This window comes from Egretta garzetta, unplaced genomic scaffold, assembly GCF_000687185.1.
Source record: "Egretta garzetta isolate BGI_Z169 unplaced genomic scaffold, ASM68718v1 scaffold34, whole genome shotgun sequence".
Classification (NCBI taxonomy): Eukaryota; Metazoa; Chordata; class Aves; order Pelecaniformes; family Ardeidae; genus Egretta; species Egretta garzetta.
The window spans coordinates 3,359,145-3,368,201 of record NW_009259586.1 but is presented as its reverse complement, the minus strand read 5'-3'; the positions used below and the strand labels follow the sequence as shown (position 1 = coordinate 3,368,201).

At 53.9% G+C, this 9,057-nt stretch overlaps 1 long non-coding RNA gene across 1 annotated transcript in view; it reads left to right on the top strand.

The window, feature by feature from the left end:
- LOC118452185 overlaps nt 1-5,315 on the top strand; it is a 9,145-nt gene extending 3,830 nt beyond the window's left edge. Inside the window, exons 2-3 of the long non-coding RNA XR_004841875.1 lie at nt 4,701-4,784; nt 5,175-5,315. This is a non-coding gene — a long non-coding RNA (uncharacterized LOC118452185). The remainder of the gene's footprint in view (nt 1-4,700; nt 4,785-5,174) is intronic.
- The last annotated feature ends 3,742 nt before the right edge of the window (nt 5,316-9,057 follow it).

The window sequence follows — 9,057 nt, the reverse complement described above, 5'->3', positions numbered from 1 at the left end:
TCGCCCTCGCTGGCCGCGCAGCCGCCTGCTCCGATGCCAGGCTCCGCTCGAGGAGGTTTCCGCTGGAGACGCGCAAATCTATTTACCAGTGGAGACTGGAGACATCTGAAAGTGAGGAGGTCAAATTGGCACTTAATGAGCCAATTAAGCCAGGGGAGGGAGAAACAAGACTGGAAGCAGGGAAGGCATCTCCTGGCCTGCGTGGCCCCTGCCCTCCCCATGCTACCTGCGGTACCGGCTGCATTAAGGACTCGTTAAGTGAAGGAGCAAAGGTGCTTGCTGCAGAGGTGGGGGCTGTCTCTGGGCAGGGGGTGCAGGGGGGGCTGGTGAGGCCGGCAGAGCTGGCAGCCTGTAGGTCCGTCCCTCGGGGAAGCTGCGGGGTGAGCAGGCAGCTGACAGCAGGCGCCTGGCTGGGGACAGGTCACCCCGAGCAGTGGCACCAGTGCTGGTGGCATGCGGGCAGCCCAGGGCCCCGACCCCCGGGGGGGGGCAGCCCCAGCTGCAGCACCAGCCCTGCCCGTGGGAGCTGCCTGGGGTACAGGGCAGCTTTGCGGCTGGCTCAGCACCCTCTTAGGAGCAAGCAAAGCATGCAGGTGTGGGAGAAGATGTCAGGGCTGCAGGGCTGGCTTGTGGCTCAGCCACCATCTCCTTGCTGTTAGGAGCAAGCAGTGGGAAAGCACAGAACCTTGCAGGACGAGGTAGGATGGAGCATGGAGCCGAAAAAGATGGGATTAGGAGGGACTCTGGGGCTGCCATGGCAGGATCAGCACCCCTACCACCACGTCTAAACTGGGGCCCTGCAGACTGGTCAGACCTCACAACCGACTACCATCATCACCATCATCATCATCATCAATGTATGGCCAATAGAGAAGCTGTACGTTGCTAGATTAGTTCTTTTGGTGATTAATTGCTCTCACCATTAAAGACCAGAGGCTATTAAGAGGTTTTCTACTTCCTCTATTTTGGATTCCCATCTACCCACCTCGCTCTGTGCTGGCATAAATCAGAGCAGTTCCACTGACAGCTTTGTACCAGGAGACAATTTGTCTGCAGCCTTTCATATTTTGGAAAAGAGAAGTAGCAGAAGCAAGAGAAAGAAGTGCTGCTGGGCAGAGACTGGGGAGAAGTGGTACAGGCGACAAGGGCAGAAGGACCAAGGCTTCAGATGGGCATGGTGGAGGGCAGGCAGCATCCTCCAGACCACGAACAGACCTGAGGCACCAGAGCCCCAATCCAGCTTTGATCCAACTGGATTTTTGGTGAGTTAGAAGACCAGGCTCAGGCTGGGCAGGCACCAGGACCCTATACAGCAACAAAGACCAGGATTTTCCATATGTGCACTGGTCTGGACGACCCCTGGATTAAAGACATCCCCGAAAACCAGCACACAGTGAAGAAAAAGATGGGAGCCCACATGTTCCATGGGATAAAGCTGCCTTGGCGCAGGAACGTCCCTCTGGCCCTGATGTCCCCGTGTGTGAAGCAGAGCGTGCGTCCTGGGCAAAGGACACAAATGAACAGCACAGGCAAGATCAGATTATGTGAAATCCCCTGCTCACTTGACCTCCTTCACGTCCCATCTTCTATTTATATGCCTTGGGGCTGCCAGGGACAGCGCAGGTCGTCCTTGGCCCACACTCGCAGGGCTGGGGGGCTCAGCTGTGGGTGGCCCCTGGAGCTGGCTGCCACCATCTCAGAAAGAGAGGTTTGAAGGTTTTCCTCCTTTCAGCCCAGCTGTGGGGTCTGCTATCCCCCCCTCACTGGAGGTGAAAAGCAAACTGAAGCGCTACCCTGGACTCACTTCCCCATTGACAAGGGGGACTCCTTGGGCTTTGGATGTTGGGTTTCCTCAACAAGCAGAGATTTATTCTTTGGTTGATGTGATATTTAACAAGAAGGCCCTGGCCAGGGGGCCAGGGCTGGTTACAGATTCCTGCTCTGTTTGCCTGTCTCATGTCCTTCCCCTCTGATCTCTCCCTGGCAGGAGCTGCTCACTGCCTGCTCCCGAGTGATGTGTGGGTTTGGGGAGGTGGACGTGCTGCTGGCCCGGGGTTTGGTCTTGGTGCCAGTCCAGCATGGGGGGACACAGGGCGATGAGCACCCAAGGGAGTACAGGAGCACCCAAAGGAGCCTGCTGGGAAGAGCCAGGTCTGTGAGGGGAGACGTCTTCCACGGAGAGCTCTTGGAGAGGGATCAGGTCGGGGGCTTGGTGGGGCAGGGCTGGACCTCGGCAAAGCAAAGGAGGTGCTTTGGGGAAGTGAAATGTGGATTTGCCTTTACTGCTGCTTTCTCAGCCCCCTCACAAGAGGCTGGACACGAATCCCTCAGGAACCAGAAGGGTTCTTTTCCTAGGACTGGGAGCCAGGGCCATGGAGAGAGGGAGCATTTGGTGCCTGTGCCCATCTCTCCCACCAGGAGGACACCCTCGTCGCACCCCACGCACCGTGCTGTGAGGCAAGAGCAGACCCTCTGCACCTCAGGCTGGAGAAAACAGAGCTGGTAGCCTGGCATCATCTGGATTTACCCTTCCCGCTTAGTCCCCTCTGGGAAGCAGGACGTGACCTCTTCATTTCCACCCACCCAGGCACGGCTGGCAGCCGGCAGCGGCGGCACACGGCTCTGCATCTCTGGGCTGGAGCAATCAGCGCGCAGCAGGCATGCACAGACAAGTGTCAGCTGAATTTCTGCACGACTTTAAATACATTAGCAAGGCCACAAACACAGCTCCAAAGTGCTGTAGGCACAGCTGAGCTGATAAATAACCCCCCAACCCACCAGCAAGAAAATACCCCCCTGCTCTTTGCACAGGAGACAAGGCTTAGCATCGCTTTCCCCCTTCTATCTGTACAGCAACTGAGCAGATCCACTCTCCACCTTGCTGCGTTTGAATCCAGTACCAGAAGGGTCAATTCTGTGCCACTTCTGCGGAGTCATTATACTGTCGGTTATATAAATGTCTGGGCATGCACAAAAGGCAGTGCTGATACAGTGGCTCCGGCACCAACTCCCTCCAACACCTGCTTTTCAGCTGGAGAGAAAGCTGAGCACAAGAACATCTCGAGAGCTGTCACACAGAAGGCTGCTGTCTTTCAAGCTGAATGGAGGTCTAAATAGCTTTCACTTCTCCTTTAGAATCGCATTTCTAAATGCAATTAATACTGGCACATGCATAATGAGAGACTGACGAGTGAATACAGACTCCGGCAATAAAGAAGCCAGCCCCAAGTGCTATGTAAATATTACAAATCCTCACTAGAAGCTGACCCGGGAAAGACAGCTTTCTGGTGATTAAACCCAAGTGACAATACGACTGGATTCCTACATCTGTCACAATACTACCTGCTGACACATAATGAGCTACGCTAAAAGAACTAGCTCCTGCTGCTCTTCAATGCAGAGAAAATGTCTATTTGTAGAATGTAATTAATCTCTTCTTCAAAATCAGGAACCTTAGTGTCCTTGGTAACAACATGCTAGTGACTCAGAGAGCGTCTCTGGCTTTTTCTTCTGGTTTTTGAGCGAGTTACTGAAAGTGACCCCAAATTCTAGCCCTGAAAAGGAGCTGTGCTTCAGAAGTGGAAAAGCCAGCTGGGTTTCTGGAGGTGGGGAGGGGGGTTACCCACCTCGCTGGTCTCTGCAGGGCTCCTTCAGCAGCTTAAGAAGGTTCCTGGACTTGTTTCAGCCACCTTCCCTAGGATGAGACGAGCTCTGTCCCAAGACTTGGTCCCCGACCCATCGAGCACAAATTCCATTTTGCCAGCAGGTGTAACCAGGCAGAGAATAACACTGAAAGCAGAGCAAGGGCAGGAATTGCAGGATGAAGCTGCTCCCTCTTTTGCCCAGTTTCCACAGGCAATAAGCGCTGTGTGATCGTGCTCTGTGTGCGTGTACATGGACACAGGCGTGGGGCTGCTCCTGCAGATGGCTTTCCAGCCTGCTGGCTTATTTCAGCCAAGTTTGGCGAGGAATAGAGGTTCAAAGTCATCCAGTCCCTACCAGGTAGCGAAGATGCAAAGCCACGAGTGCTGGCATGGCAGAGGGATGCAGGGAAGTGCTGCTGGCAGAGCCCAGGGTCCCTTTGAGGGTTGTGCATGGGCATCGCCAGGCTGGCTGAGGTGGGGGCCAAAGAGGCAAAGCTGGGCCACTCAAAAGCACCCAGGGGCCGTATCTGCTTTCTATGAATTTCAGTAGGAAGCAACCGCTGCTGGATGTCGCTCACTGACCCAGTTCCAAAGCCCAGGGGAAGGATGGGCCGTGACAAAGGGACGGCTGGTTGGAGAGACCGGGTGATGGAGGGCTTGCATGATTTATTTATTTTTCCAGCAAAAAGGAGAGGAAGAATTGTTGGCTAAAATCAGCATATTGCAGGCTAAACTGTGCTGCAGCAATGTTTCATGGGACTTGAGCTGAGGTGCTCGGTCCCCCTGCAAGGGACGTTCACCCCTGCCCTCTGCACCCTGCTTTGCAGAGCCAGGGGGACGTGGGGAAGAGGGGTTTGGTGTCACTGAGGGCTCAGCTCCTTCGAGGCAAAGCCGCCCTTTCTTCCAGCAAGTTAATACCTTTCATTTAAAATGCCAAATTAGCCCAGAGGCTCTGCTCCCACTGAGGGCAAGGTTTCAGAGCAATTTGCCTGCAGGCTGCCTGGGGGCTGCAATTGGCATGGCTGCCCCAGCTCAGCCCATCTCCTCTGTCCCCAGGCACCCCGAGGGAGAGGAAGAGCCCAGGAGAGAGGCTGGCTCCGACCCTCACGCCACGTAACACTGCTCTGGAGTAAAAGCCAGGTGGGACGTAGAATCATAGAATGATAGAATCATTTAGTTTGGAAAAGACCTTTAACATCATCAAGCCCAACTATTACCCTAACCCTGCCATCCCACCACTAAACCCTGGCCCTAAGCACCTTGTCGGCCCAGCTTTTAAATACCCCCAGGGATGGGGACTCAACCCCTTCCTGGGCAGCCCCTTCCAGTGCTTGACAGCCCTTTCTGTGAAAAAAATTTTCCTAATGTCCAACCTCAACCTGCCCTGGCAGTTATCTGGGATAGATGTAGCTTTGGGGTAACTGTGGAAAGAAAGTGCTAGCTTGGGGTAAAAAGCCCAGTCTTTGCCTTTCTGCCCTGCTCACAGACCCTGCAGGCATTTTAATGATGGTTTCTTCCTGTTTTACCCAGGATTTATAGGTGTGTCTGTCTACTGGAGAGGCTGTGGAGGCTCTAGAAAAGTGGCTCGCTCTGGGGGAAGGAAATTAGAGCCTGAAACGGCCAGAGTGGAAGGGAAAAGCCCCTCTTGCCACCACTTTCAATAGCAGTTCAGTTCCCAGGTGAGGGCACATCCAGCCCTTCCCTCCCGCCCACTGCCTGGATGCCAGGAGCATCTCACAGGGACAGAGAAGGCAGCAGAGCCGGTGGTGGTCCAGACGGGGTGGGAATGGGGTGCATGTGATGCGGGGATTTGGGACTGAGGTGGCTTTGTGTCCTGCACAGTGACCCCAGGGAGCGAGGCTCCAGGCTGTCCATCTGCGGCTCCCAGCAAGCGTAGGGCAACCTCACCCTGCTGTCGTGGCCCTGGGAGGAACCTGGCGCTGTTGAAGGTGAGGGGATGCTGGCCTGGGCTGGGGCATGCATGTGGGGTTTGGGGGCGAGTTGAGGCCAGGGCTCTCTTTCCTAATCCCCCCTACCCTACAAGGGACTGCTGAATGCCTATGGGCAGCTCAGGGACTCACCCTGCCCTGCCCTTCCTTCAGCAGATGCCCCAAAGCTCATAACCTCGTCTGTCCCAGCTCTTAGAAAACAATTAACCACGACTCCTTCTCCTCCTGCAGCTCTCCTGTGCCGTGCAGCCGGCACCCAGCACATCCCAGCCTCGACACATGCCAAATCCCCTGGCAAAACAACCCACAACGCCGACCCACACGCCGACAAACCCTCTCGCAGCTCAGGGGGGACCAGGCACCTGGTTAAATGCTGGTGCAGAAAAGAAATTTGCCTGTCTTTAAGGCTGAGCCCTGGGGGGTGGCCAGCAGCCCCACGGCGATGCCCTCTGCAAGCCATAACCCAGCCTGCGGGCATGGGGCGATCAGGCATCCTGCTCCCATCGGTGGGGTTCGCACACCCTCTGCAGCTTTCCCATCTATACAAATACGTTAATAAAAGATCAGTTTGCAGACGCAGTTTGCTGTAGATGACAGCATTAGAGGTGCATCTGTTTCTACTAAGCACCAGTCTCGTGCTGGGTTTATTTGGTCCATTTGCGGCGGGGAAGAGTTGCTTTCGGCATTCAGAGATGTCTCGTGTCTGGGAGAAGTGGGGGGGAGATATATTTTTGGCTCTACTTAGCCACAAAAATTTGGGTTTAGAATAAAGAAAAATATTCCTGTTTTCTGTTTGCTGCCAAACTGAGGCAGACAGTTTCTTGTGCAAGCCTTCATTTGTTGGAGAACTCAGTGCCCTGTTCGAAAAATAAATGTTCAGATGGGAAAAGTCTATCAGCATGTATTGATCAGTCATCGGGACCGGTGGACTTGCAGATGTCAGCTGCAACCTAACTGAAAAAGCAGTTCCCAAAGCTTTTGCCAATACAGATGAGGCAGAAGGGGAAGGCAGAAGGGTCTTTGCTTTTTTGGTGAGTGAAGTAGTTACAGGGCAAAATCCTTTCTGTGGGCACAGTTGTGCTGGCCTCATCAGGGCTGGCATGAATTTTCAGTGCCAAATACACCCCCTTTGCACCCAGAACAGCCTGTTTGCTCCTTTCTGAGAGCCAACCACCGCTGGCAGCCATGAGCGGGACGCAGTGATGGGGGAAGGAGGGCGGCTGATCAGCCATGGTGGGAAAGAAGCCGGGGATGAGGCTCCTGCCCAGGATGCTCCCGGCTGACGGCAGCATCTTCTCCCCATCCTGGGGCTGTAGGGTCACCTCCCCACTGCCGAGGTAAGGCCAGACACACAGACAAGAGCTCACAGCAGCTTGGTTCTCCTCAGTGAGAATTTCACAAATGCCTACAGAGTTTTCCCAATCTTTTCTTTTTCCCCTGAAGATTTTCAATTAAGCCTTTACAACCTCAACTCACTTTAAACAAGTTTTTTTTTCTTGTTTTTGGTAAAGGAAATATTATGATCAGGAAAAATAAAACCACTGGTTTACCTGGAGCTGCCTTGATGTTATAGCAGATTGAAAGCAAGATGGAGAGTCAATAATGCTGGGAAGGGCGGGTCGGGGGATGAATACAATGTACATGCACTGAAGGCAGTGCAGAAGAGATCAGGGGCTGGAAAGACAAAAGCTTATCAGGATTTGAAGCTTCAAAAGCAGAATCAGCTCCTCAGCTGATATAAATCACCTGGACTCCCCTGACATGCTGGTATTGCTGTAGCATGGCTTTTATGTATTGATTTAAGTGAAAATAAAGGTCAGGGGCTTAGCTGCAGAGGAGGCATCAGGGCTGAGGCTGTTCAGCTCTGGGCGGGCAGTGATGAGCAACGAGGAGGATCTGCATTCAGGCAAGGTCAGAAACAGGTTGGAGAGGACCCCAAGAAAGATGCGCATATGCTGGAACTACGATAGCCCCAAACACTAGGAGCAGAGCCCGGCATAACCCGCTGAGGGTAGCCGACTGGAGCCCCGGTTCACAGGGTTAGCCTAGGCACAGTCATCCTAGGATTAGGGAAAATCCAGATTCCAGTCTGGATCTTACCATCAGTAACTCTGACCTTTCTCCCCATCTGGACTAGCATGAAAAAAAAATCCCAGAAAGGACAAAGTGGGGCCAGCTGGAAATGGCGCCCGCAAATGTCATGGTGCTGCCGGGAACAGGGTCACTGCACGGCAAACCTGGGTGTGCAAACATCGCTTGCTAAATCGACTGCACGGGGGTGTTGTAGATTTGTGGGATAAAGGTTTCCTGAGCCGTGGAAAGGCCAGCTCTCTGCCTGGGGACCTCTGAGAGGGTGGATTTCGTGAGAAATGTTCTTTATTTCCTCAATCAGCCGCAGCCAGCAGCTGAGTTAAGAGGGGGCGAGTCTGCCTGTAGCGAGCGGCCACGCAAGGGTTGCTGGCCACGATGAGGCGTTTGCTGTCTGTGCTGAGATTTGTGATGGTCCCGGAAGGCCCTTGGAGGGTGGGAGTGGGAATTCGCTTAACCTTGTTAACTGCATCCTCTCTGCCGGCCAAAACCACCCTCCGTTTTACGAGAAACACAGAATTGGTAGTGACAGCCCTCACGGGTCAGGCGTGGTGTCACTGGCAGTTCTCCGAGGGATGGGATGCTGATGGTCTCCTCAGGGCGAGGAGGCTGAAGGACCTGGTCACACCATTGTGGTCCCGCTGTCGTGGTCCCACTGAGGAGATGCCGCTTGTTTGAGGAGGAAGGAAGGGTTGTGACATCTCTGCTCTTCTTTCCATCTCTGTCCCTACTGAAATACACTCTGAAAAAAACAAAAGAGAAATGAAACAGTGGGTGGTGGAGGTGGTGTGGGACCAGCAGTCCCACGCGGCCTGGAGGAGGGCGTGAAGCTGCGGGGCCTTGCCGGGCGCAGCTCCCCGGGGTTTATCCGACTGTCTGTTTTCATCATTTCTCTGTGAGAAGGGAAGGGACCACACAGCAGCAGAAAGTCCTGGAAATCTGCGAGGGAGGCCGTTCCCAGCACTCTTCCCTCCGCCGTCGCCCCTGTATAGAGTTGGCTATGGAGGATGTACAGCTCTGCATAGGCTCCAACTCAGTGAGATAATGCCTCACAATTAAATTCCTAATTACAGCCAGTGAGTGCACTTTCCCGGCTCTGACCCTCCTGTCTTGGTTGCACACGTGGTCGCTCTGACGGGCAAAGGCTGGGGTCACCCCATCTCGACTGGCCTTGTCTGGTCCATCCCCTCCACATCAGACACCGCTGTCTCTCCTCTGCTCCTGCTTCTGAGGCATCCTAAGGGCTGCTTGTGCCTTTTCTCAAAAAAAAAAGAAATCAGCCAAAAAACTACAATAGAAGCAGGGGGAGGAAATTGCTTCAAGTTTCTTTACTATCTCATGGAACAAAAATGCTTCTTAAGGCTGTTCAGGGAAAG